At 39.0% G+C, this 12,384-nt stretch overlaps 1 long non-coding RNA gene across 1 annotated transcript in view; it reads right to left on the bottom strand.

The window, feature by feature from the left end:
- The window catches only part of LOC115419047 (uncharacterized), a 152,057-nt gene that overhangs the window by 19,859 nt on the left and 119,814 nt on the right, over window positions 1–12,384 (bottom strand). The window lies entirely within an intron of this gene.

Here is a 12,384-nt window from a genome sequence, read left to right as displayed (position 1 = left end):
ACAACAACACACCAACAGGAGCTGCCATTAGACAAAAAAACACAGAGAAATCCTCCCCTCACAGGAAAACCCCTCCTTCTGCCTGGATCATCAGCGTGGATGGGACTAATAAGGCACTGAGACGTAAAAGAAGTAATTAAGAGGAACGATGCTGTCTGATATGGAGATGGTTCAGCTGGAGTTTCCACCAGTGCCAGGGTTGAGGTCATGTGATCCAGTCCAGAGGTTCATTCAGCTGACACTGGTCAGAGTTTATTAGTGTTCAGTCACTAGTCTCTTTTCCATTGACCCTCAAATTGTGCAAATATAACTTGAGCATAAAAATTTGCCAAATTGAAAAACGACAACTTTGCCCAAACTTTCATTTTTTAATTAAAAGTTTGTGCGCTGGCAAGAGGTGGTTTTTTGGGTGTAGCACAATTGGTATATCATGCAAAACTACAATGGAAAGACATTTTTCCACAACTAGAGTCACGTGAGTAAAGAAAAACAGACGATGACAAACGTTACAACAAACGAAGAAGAAGAGTTTTAATAGAAACATAGTGCGGTATGTGCGGACACAAGGAAGCCCAAGCATTTTTTATTTAGTACAGAATTGAGGTAATATATAATAATAGATATATACAGTATGTAAATCAACACGATATTTACATTAGTCTCCATGTTTTTGGAGTGACTTCTCATGTCATCTCACGATAAATAAGCAAGTCATCGCATTTGTGATTTAATGGAAAAACCAACATTACGCACTTCTGTTTTTCTGATATTTAGTAAATATCTGTAAAGTTTTGTGCAGATGTCCAATGGAAAAGTGACTTAGGATTCAACTGGAGGAGATTCAAAGCAGCTCTGACACCGACAGGAAGGATCTGCTTTTATTTAACCCTTTATAGGTCCCTCATAGAAATACACTGAAAGTCTAAATTTCAATCTTTGTGTGTTATTGGGGGACATTACAAGACTTTATCACTTTTGTGAAATTTTTCAAAATGTTTTATTGTTATGTAGAAAATCAAGGTCAATGAAGTTACCATATTTGGTTCCTTGCCCATAATTGGCAAAAAAAGAAGTATGTATAAACAAGTGGTGCCAGGCACAACAAACCCCGCCCCTCGCACATATTGTAGCTTATTTTGGCATCAGTCCAGCTGATGTCATCATATCAATTGCTTCTACATATGTGCCAAGTTTGAAATAAATTGAGGCAAAACTGATGTTTTTATAGACATTTGAAATTTCACCCATTATAAGTAAATGGGAGAAAAAAGAGATTTAAAAAATTCATAGAAAATTCAAACTTTGACCTACTTTTCCCAAAATGTACTGACATCTATTTGGGTCACTGGTAATCTACGACCCCAGTTTGGCAAGAATTCAACTAATAGTTTTGCTGCTAGAGTGTTAATAAACTAAGAAACAAATAAACCAAACCAAAAACACTACAAGAAAAACCCATGAACACATGTAACGTGAAAGGATAATAGAACATTAGACCACCATAAGTGCTGATCCAGACCCCTGTCCACATCCACATGATCCCTTTGAACATCATTCCTTACATTAGTACCATTACTTCATGGTACCTAACAAAGCAGGTACACTCACTGTTCATGCAGAGGTGGACCTTACAGACCCTGTAGACCACATTGGACCTCAGATTGTTGACTCACTGTCCTCACTGGAACTGTTGCTGTCACTGTCTTGTAATGTATTTGGAAATTACCAAAAACAGTCACATGCCCAATAAAGGGTTAAGGAATCACTGCAAAACAATGATGCTCAGGATCAGTGGAAAAACTAGAAACTGACAACATGAACATGTACGAGAGCTGTGGATGTCCAATAAAACCCTGAATCCGATGACGAAAGTCCAACTGTTAACATTCATTTAAGGGCGGTGGATGCACATGCTCAGACATCTGTGTTTTCTTCTGTAGAATTTATGGAAATTGGGTTAAAATTTAGATGGAAACTCAATAAAAGTTCTAATAAGAGCAGAAACTTAATATTTATGAGACATTTACCTTTTCTATGCAAATTATAAATGTATTTTTAGACCTTTCTCGTCTCTTTCAAGTGTAAAACATTCCTTTTTTTCCAGTTGGATGTAAATGTATTTCCTGGAGCTGATTATTTTGTCCTTATGGATGTTCTTTCTCAGTTTCACAGGTTGTCGTGAGCAGATGTTTTAGTTAAATCTCTGCGTTTGTACTTCATTGAGACATCGGTTTCAGATGATCCCTCAGTTCTTCCTCATTATCACACATTCAAAGCTCTGATTGGCTCGTTTCCAACCAATGATGAAGGCCACACCTGATCCTCTTCATCAGCAAACACTGGCAGTGACAGAGGGAGGTGGTTCTTAAAGTCAACCATCTGTCCCTGTCCACCCATCCCCTTCCATCTGTCCTTGTCCATCTGTCCCCTTCCATCCATCCCATTCCTTTGTCCTCATCCATCTGTCCTCATCCATCCATCCCCATACCTCCATCCCCATTCCTCCGTCCCTGTCCATCCATCCCCATCCATCCGTCCATCTGTCCTCATCCATCAACCCCCTTTCCTTCATCCTTGTCCATCCATTCACCCTCATTCCTCCTTCTGTCCCCATCCATCCATCCCCATTCCTCTGTCCTTGTCCATTCATCCCCGTCCATCCATCCTTGTCCAGCCATTCATCTGTCCTCGTCCATCCATCCTCATCTATCCGTCCCCATCCATCAGTCCCTTTTCCTTTATCCTTGTCCATCCATCCATCCTCATTCCTCCTTCCGTCCCCATCCATCCTTGTCCATCTGTCCCCATCCATCCGTCCCCATTCCTCCATCCCCGTCCATCCGTCCCCATCCATCTGTCCTCATCCATCCATCCCTGTTTGTCCTTCCTCGTTCATCCATCCCCATTCCTCCATCACCGTCCAACCATCCCTATCCATCCATCCATCTGTCCTCATCCATCTGTTCTTGTCCATCCATCCTCGTCCATCCATGGACCAGAGAATTGACATTCAGTGACACATCGACACCTGATGGTTTATTTGTACAAAACCAAAAAAAATATTTAGGATGATAATACAGATGTAAATGTTGAAACTAAATGTAATTTTATTTAAATCCAATAAAAGCATTTGCTTTCATGTTTCTATGATTGAACTGTTTAATTCTCTTTATACTGTGTGGCATCCTGGTATTTACTTCTTGATGTTTCTTTTGATCTTTTTAATCACTTTTTAATTATATGATATTCTATTAAATAATTATATCTGTCTGTAATTATGATTGATGTATTCTGTTTTATTTTACCAATATTTCTATCTTCTATCATTTTATTTTCCTCTTCATTTATTTACAGATAAACCCAGTGAACTGTCTGTGTATTTTCTCTATATAATGTAAATACTATTATGCATCATGTAATCATGCATAACTGTGTATTCAACAGGCTTTTTGTTCTACATCACTGAGTTTTAATTTGTGTTTTTAATCCTGATCCTGGAAACTGAACTCCTCCAATGATGATAGAGGTCTGTGTAAAAGTGTAATTCACCTTTATCTGTGTCGGTTTTCAGGGTTGAAATAGTCAGACATATTTATTTATTCATATTTTCCTTCACATAAAAGAAGAAAATACGGGAAATATGAGCATGGCCTTAAAAGACACAAAAAAAACTTAACTAAATGTGTTCAAGGTTAAAGTCACTATTTAGAGTGACCTCAGAAACATCTGACATGAGTTGAATCAAACCTGAAAATTCTGGTCATATTTGGTCAATTTATTGATTGAGAAGAACTGCATTTTACACCAATTATAACGTGGATTGATGGGATTTGTTGATCAACAGGGATTTGACAGAAGTTTAAGCCTCCTACATCGTCTCCTGACCTGAAACAACAGTTTGTCTCCAGCGTCATCAACACTAACAACACTATTTGCTTATAAACAGACTCAGCTAACAGCTAACGACCAGTTAGCAGAAGTCAAACAGACCTTCATGAGCATGTGTAAATGTTTCTACTGTAGACATCACATTCCACATCCAAACTGGACCTGATAAAGTCCTGTTAATGTTGATGACCTTTCACCTCTCCCTGTGGAACTCCATCCTTGTTGGCTGAGCAGGGTTTGCTTTGTTTAGATCATGGTTTGATACTTTAAAAGGAGTGATATTTAGCTTTTTTTTCTTTTTAATGTACCTATGCATTTTAAAACATTTCCCTGTGGTCCACATAAACTGTAAATGCTATGCTTGGGTCTGAATTCTTCATTAATTCAACTCCACAGGTCCATCTTCAACCCCATTTCTGTGTAATGACACCAGAAAGGTCATTTTGAGCGCTGGCCCTTTAAATGCAAATGAGCCACTTCACACCCCAACCTCCAGGTCGTTGACTCTGTTCCGTTCAGCCACTTGTATTTGTTTAATACAACCAACAACTGAACATTTTAGGTAATCAGCTCATAATTTGGACATATTTTCAGTATGGACTACAACCGCTGCTGCTGATAAACGATTATGTTGTACTCAGAGAAATGTTTGTCAGAAGTCTTGACCTTATATGTGTCATGGCGTAACTAGTTATTGACGTAACAAATTAAGAAGGAATTAAAACAGGTTGTAGAAATCCACTAAATTTTTTTCCAGAATGAATATAAAAACAGCTTTGCAGCACCTGGAGGGTTCAAATTCAAACTTTTTGAACTATTAGGGTCCAAATACACAAATAAACATACCAAAGACTAATAAATGTGGGTTTAGCAAAATATGACCCCTTTAAAACCTGGGGAAGTGTTTTGCATAGATTAAGGGCTCGTTTATGTTCTACATTAAAGACACAGATGGATAAAGCGGGGCATTCTGTCTGTTCTCTGTGTGCGTTCCCTATGTAATTCTGTCTGTTTTCCGGGAGCTTGCAGATGCGAACCCAAACAGAGAATACAGAGCAGTATCACCAGGAACCATGGATGCAGTGTTGAGATTTGAAGAGAATAATTTCAATAAATAGTGGAACTTTTCAAAGAGCGACTGTGTGTTAGTGAAAAACTACCGACATATTTACAACAACTGCCCTTCTGAATATCAACATTAGCAAAACCTCCTCTGTCATTGCCATGTTTGTTATTATTGACTTTCATCTTCTTCTTCTCAAAAAACTTTACTCTTCTTCATGGTATTCAGACAGTATGTTAATTATGAGCGGTGTCCTCTGGTGGATTAATTGAGAAACACTCATTCAAATGCAATGGACGCATGGAAGTATGAAGGTAGTGACGCTTGACAACGTTAGAAACGGACGTACCTATTTACGTGTGTAAAGTGAGCATAAATGAGCCTTAATGCAGAGCTGAGGGGAGGGGCTGCTGAGGGGAGGGGCTGCTGGCAGCGGCGACGGCCTGCAGAGACCACACGTATTAAAACAAATGTGCTTTGTGTCCAAGCGTCACCGGTTCAAGCTGTCCGACTCAACGCTGTGTCTCTGTGGAGGCTGTGGAGTTCAGCTGCACATCTGGAACGGGCCAATGGGAGACAAGCTTTTAATTATAAAACACAGTCTCAACTGAAGAAAAGGAGGCCACCCCCTCAGAGTTCCACCCAAACTGCACTATGTTTGCTGCAGCGATTTGCATTGTCCTCGTAAAAAGTGTGGCTGCACACAAGCTTATCAGTTAAATAAAACATCCACAGTCCTGCAATTATGTGAGAAAAACACCAGCATCAACATGTTTAAGCTTCAGTTCAACACTAATAATTAACAGCGGGTTCAGCTGTTCATATAGTCTGATTCTGTCTGAAACATGTCATTCATGTTAACTCTAGAGGTTAGACTCATAAATTAGAACCTGTCCATAAGTTGATTTCTTTCCGGACCATTATGTAAGTAAGCGTAAAACATTCAATATGTTATCACATCTGCTCAGAAAAAGGCTTCCAGTGGACGCTGCAGAGTCAAACCCTCAACTGACTCTGGAGACAACACAGACTGAACATCAACCACACTAGATTTTCCATCTTAGAAACTATTGATAGTTAACTCTTTAAAACCTGACGTGTCATCACTGACACACCCTGCGCATATGCAGTTTGGATGGCTGTAACTCTTTCACTGTTTGTGCAATTGGAAAAATTCCAACAAGACGTTCCGCTTTACAGGTTTTATTGGTTCATTATGGTGATTTCACTCATGTCTGTACTAGAAGCTGAAGAAGAAGTCGTTTTAGCAGAATTATAACACGCAGTAAATTGGAAATGACTGCTACATTTTGAAAGATCTGGGGAAAAAATGAGCTCTGGAAATGGCAAATGGACTCACCCATAGCATATTTTTTAAGCTTTTTATAGTCAAAATAAGAAAAAAAAAAAAGTCCAGGCTGACCATTTTAGACCTTAGGGTTTAAAGCAGGGGAGTCAAAATCTTTCTTTCAGGGGCCACATTCAGCCTAATTTGATCTCAAGGGGGCCAGACCAGTAAAATAATAACATAACTCAACCAGAAAAAAATAAAATTTCATAAGAAAAATAAGTGCAATTTTAACAATATTATGCTTCAACTTATCAATTTTACATGTGCATCACAGATCAGATCTACAAAGACATAAAACATTTAATAACAGGTGGAATATCGTTTAAATTGCACTTTTTTTTTTTTTACTTCTTTAGACATTTCAGGTTGTTTATATTTTATTGCTAAAGAATAGTTTGTTAATATAAATATTTTTATAATTTAATGTTATTTTTTGCACTTGGAGTTGTCATGATTCATTGGCATAATGCTTTTTGTTTGTTTTTTTTTCCACATTAAGCCAGGAAGAAAATTTGGAGCCATTATTTACAGGTTATTATGTTATTTTGCTTGAGATTATATTGGTCTGAATGTGGAACCTGAATTAAAACCAGTTCAACACCACTGACTTAATATTTTCAGTGTTATTTTTGCACTTTGCAAATTCATCCCGTGGGCCAGATTGGACCCTTTGTCGGGCCAGTTTTGGCCCACAGATCACATGTTTGACACCTGTGGTTTAAAGGGTTATTCCACTATTAGTCTCTGGTATAGACTACACTACATTTATTGCGTATTTTGTAGAGAACACACAATTAGTTGATTGTGTAAGTATAAAAACTGTCCCCATCCCAGCGTGAATCCAATCAGAACAATGGAATCAAAGCCCAGACGCCAAATATGGACATGTTTTATGTTAATTCCATTTTAATTCCAGTCCTACTGTTTATCTGCATGTGTTAAATAACTTCACTCTAAAAATGGCACATGATGAGAAAATAAGTGAAACATCATCATGTTCCAAACTAAACATTTGATCTGAAGTGTGTTGTTTGATGGTGGAGACTCTTCTGACTCGATGGGACGATGTGTAATGTCACACCAAACAGTGATTCATGAGTTGTGTTCACAGCTCTGCAGGCTCTGTTTGCACTAAATAAGAAACATGTTGGAGATGCTCTGTGAGTCAGACGGCAGCATGGACTCATGGGTAATTGGAGAAAAACAGGACAGTGATTTGTTGTATCTATAAAAACTGGAAACTGAACCTGACAGTAAATAAGAGTGTATATTCATTCAGTGTCAGATCAGTCAGTGACGGTTTTATTTCATGTTTATGAAGAACGAATCCACCAGAAACTAAACACATATAATGAGTTTAAGGTTGTTTAATAGTTAATGAACTGGTTCAGGTTCTTCATGGTGCTTCAGGTCTTTATTCACAGGTCATTGAGATGCCATTATTATTCCCTTAAGACCATGAAAAATGAATACAAAAATGTTTGCATTTTGTGACTAAACAGCTTTGAATGAAAAGGAAAATCTTTGACATTTCATTTCATTTAGATTTTCTTTGTCAAAATAGTTAAGCCAAAAACCTTGAAAAAAGTAAAACATTTTCATTATGTCAATATTTGAGGGTCAAACATAAAAAAAATACTTGATATTTGATTTAGCAAAATGTATAAATCAAGACAAAAGACCCTGATAAATTTAGATCAAAGAAGCATCAGCCTTTTTATGGCAGAGTGAAGCTGATCCAGGCTTAGATGCTGAGTTGTGTTCAATTTCATCAAAGTGTGTTGGAAACTTCATTAAGGGCTGTAAATGTTGATGTTAACCCTGTAAAGCCTGAACCATTAAATGATTGACAGAACATTCCAGTTCTTTGAAACTGCAGCCTTTATTGGTTTTTCTGAACAACCAAAAAAATGCTTTTTCAAATATCAATTTCCATGTATGAGTTTTAATTTTGTATCATATTTGATACATTGGGTCTCAATGCTCAAATATTATTATTTTTAAACAAAAAAAAATAATATAATACAAACATGTCTAACAAATTGGTAATTCCTTTAAAAAACTGGCAAAGTTCTACCTCCTTCCTCATTAATGACAGTCTTGTAGTGACATTGCAAAGGCCACTGGTGAACAAATTCCTCCCCCCTGTATTGCATGTATCTAATTGTATGCATCAGGTTTTTCAAGGAAAAACATATCACACTGATCATGTAGAGGGCTTCAAAACTTATGTATCACATATGATACATTTGGCGTTATAGGGTTAAACTGAAATATGAGGTGGTGTAACAGGTTTAATCTTCACCTTTGAATGCATCGTCTGACATGAACACTTCTTAAAACCTGCCATACTTCCATCTCATCGATACATCGTCAAGTTCACTCCAGCTCAGACTTCAACACCAACCACTACACCTGTTCAGTTTACAGTATTTGGCACCAAAAGACTTCATAAAACATTCAAAAATGTACTTCTATAAATGTGGATCTACAACTTCTCCATCCTCTGGTCTTCTGCAGATGGACGGTATATTTATAAAACTAGTCTCAGGTGTCCCTGTATGTCAGCGTCCGGTTCTATGTGAATCAACACCAGTTGAATGTGTGAGGTTGTCAGGTTCTGTCTCTGTTCTAGTCCTGTGGTCTGGATGCAGGAGATCAATCTCTCAACAGAAGTGGGTGGTGCTTTCACTGGAGGAGAGCTCAACAATCAAAGTCCATATGTGACCTCTGTCAGTGATTAATAGGAACTATATTGATATCTGTAACCATTAACATGTTATAAACCATCAACATATGGACCATTAGAAGGAAAGGAACATGTAGAATATTTAGACAATTTGTAAAAATCAAAATCAATCAAAATTTCTCTACACTGTGAACAAACTTTGTAAACATTTGTCTACAAGACAACGATGACAGACAGTGGACATGAACCTTTAACCCTTGGGTTCCTCTGTCCTCGTCTGCAGCTGCTTCTACCTGTCGGTCTGTGTTTTGAACCGACGTTTCTTCACCTCTGACAAATAAATCAGTCTGTGTCTGAATTCAAAGCCCTGGTGGGAAACGTCCTCGCTGTAAATCAATCAACTCAGGAATGCAGAAAAGCAGAGACGAACGACTGTCACGGCCCTGAACTAACACAACACAAACACTTGAGCTTTTCACAAGAACAATCCAAATTCCATCCCTCAAACTAATGAATCCTCCTTCTGACACTTAAATACTTCAACAATGAAACAACAGCATCTACTGACACAAAAAGCACCTCATGAGAGTATAAAAACTTTTTTGTGATCTTTGACAGTTTTTGCAACATTTCAGTGTTTCCATCACCAGTTTTCCATTGCTCAATTTACATTTTCTGCAGGGTAATGGAAAGTCAGCTACTGTTTCTACGTTCACTACGGAGCCTCTGAATGTCCAAATGGGTCATATCTGATGACCATGAAAAGATGAATAACTATATTTTACACCAATTATTGACATGTTTTAATCAGTTTAGTAGATCAACGGGTATTAAACGGTTTAGTTCAATAGACAGTTTTGATGACAGGTGCATTGTCATCAGTCGGCCTATCTCTTAGCAGTCTGGAGGAACAGAGCCGAGCTGAGGCAAAACGTCCAAGTGCAGACCACAGTGCATTTTATATACTTAAAGGTGGGGTAGGAGATCTTAGAAAAACAGTTTGAGAAAGGTACATTTTGAAAATACTCGATTCAAAAGTCCAAACCCCTTTCTTCAGACACCCCCCCTAAGCCACGCCTCCAGAGTACTGGCACGCGCAATACTTGTTCCAGAGGGTTCAGGACCGCTGCACAACAACAATTTGCCGGCCCCGGCCCCGGCCCCGGCCCCGGCCCGGCCCCGGCCCCGGCCCCGGCCCCGGCCCCTATCCATGCATACCTCATTCAGTCTCCTCTAACACCCCTGCTCTTACAGAACAGCCCCAGTTCATACCTATCTGGTTAACGTTACATTTCCTAGTGATTTATGTTAGTGACCAAACAGCTTGCCGGTGAACTTTCCATTCTAATATAACTATTATAGTCAAGCTCTTGCTTCGTTTCCTGTACAGTTGCTCCAAGCCTCTTAGAATGCACAATTCATGCACAAAGAGGGGTATGCACAGAGGGGGAGAGGGGGGAGGGACAAATGGCAGTTGAGTTTGATAGACACATCACCGTTCAATCATTTCGATTGGGTGCTTAAAATGATTGGATGGTGTTTTTTCAGTCCTGTCCATTCGACAGGTGACTACATTTTTTAAATTTTTGTGTTAGAGCATTTAATTAACTGGTTGTAATCGAGGTGAGAAGGGGATTTTAAGCAATACAGTAAGAATGCTCCAGGAAAATATCTCGCACCCCACCTTTAACCCAAAGACAGAAAAATATTTACAAAAGGGACAGCACAAAAGGTTTAAAATATACAAAATGTGCAAAAAGGCATTGTCTTAGTTAGTTCAGGCAGCACTCCCTTTGAACAATGGAGAAAAGCAGCCTTTTATGGGCTGGCCTATCCACTAGTCTATACCATGCTAGAGCACAGGTGAGTTTACTCCCCCCCCAATAATTATTTACCATACTGTTATTAACTACATTTAACCAACTTATGTAACAATATAGATTTTATTAAGTTAACAGTGAGAAATCTAAAATATGAATTAGATTTGGCGGGCCCTTCAGTTAAAACACCCCTGCTGCTCTTCCCACAATGGTCCGTCCCAGAGTCTTCTTAAGGTGCTCCAGCTCCCTGGGGACTCTTTTAGCCGGAACACCTGGGACCCGACAAGAGACAAAGGTAAGTTCAATAGGGGTTTTTCACATATGACCCAGAAACGGTTTGAAAGGACTCATTTTGTGTATCCTTTCTTCTGGTTTACTTGTCAACAGTGGCTGAGGCCGTATCTAAATGTCACTGCTGTGTGCCCCAGTGTACATTGAATAAACAAAGGCAACTATATTGAAGTTTTCATGGTTTTCCTTCAGATTCAGTTGAGAAGAAGAAATGGATGGTCGCAATTCATTGAGGTGAGGGGCCAAAGTTTAGAATTCAATCAGGAAGTACGTTCGTCTGTAACAGGTGTCCTGTACACTGGCATTTATGAGAAGAGGATTAGCAGGGAAACATCAGTGATATTATGAGGGGAACCAAGAGGTTAAAAGTAGGAGAAACACCAGAGTCCTGCACCAGATACCTGATGGGTAACCTTCAAAAATATTCAGGAACAGATTGAAAAAAACTTTTCGTAGTGGGTAGGGTTACGGTACACAGTTTTTCGGGTACGGGTTGTTTCTCCTACTTTTAACCTCTTGATTCCCTTCACAGTATCACTGATGTTTCCCTGCTAAACCTCTTCTCATAAATGCCGGTGTACAGAACACCAGTTACAGACGAATGTACTTCTTGATTGGACTCTAAAGTTCGGCCCCTCATCTCGATGAATTGCAATCACCCATTTCTTCTTCTCAACTGAATCTGAAGGAAAACTTCAATATAGTTGCATTTGTTTATTCAGTGTACACTGGGGCACACAGCAGTGACACTTAGATACGGCCTCAGCCACTGTTGACAAGTAAACCGGAAGAAAGGATACACAAAATGAGTCGTTTCAAACCATTTCCAGGTCATGCGTGAAAAACCCCTATTTCCACCCACACACTCACCATTACTCTATTTACCTTTAGTTCTACTTATACTTTCCTTTCTTTTTTCCAGGCCTACACCTCCCAAGAACAAGACACAAAGAACAACAAATAAATATTCTGAAAACACATAATGTGCATTAGGGCATTAACCAAAAAGTCGGTTTGTCAACACGTCGACGCTTGTGGCGCAAGTTGACGTTACTGTGGAGGAGTCGACTAGTCGTGTTATTCTCTCTCTCCCTTCCATCACCTGACAGCACGTGAGCCTTCATTCAGCGCATGTCGATACTATCATTTTTCTACATGAAAACATGGAGCGCAAGGTAGTGATGCACAGATCAGTGGACCCAGGTCGGGTTGGTGCGGGTCCAAAAAAATGTCACTTTATTTGCGGGATGGGTGAAATAATTCCACAAAATCAGGTTGGAAA

Source organism: Sphaeramia orbicularis, chromosome 5, assembly GCF_902148855.1.
Source record: "Sphaeramia orbicularis chromosome 5, fSphaOr1.1, whole genome shotgun sequence".
NCBI lineage: Eukaryota > Metazoa > Chordata > Actinopteri > Kurtiformes > Apogonidae > Sphaeramia > Sphaeramia orbicularis.
Note: the sequence above shows the minus strand (reverse complement) of the source record. Positions and strands in the feature narration are given on the sequence as shown.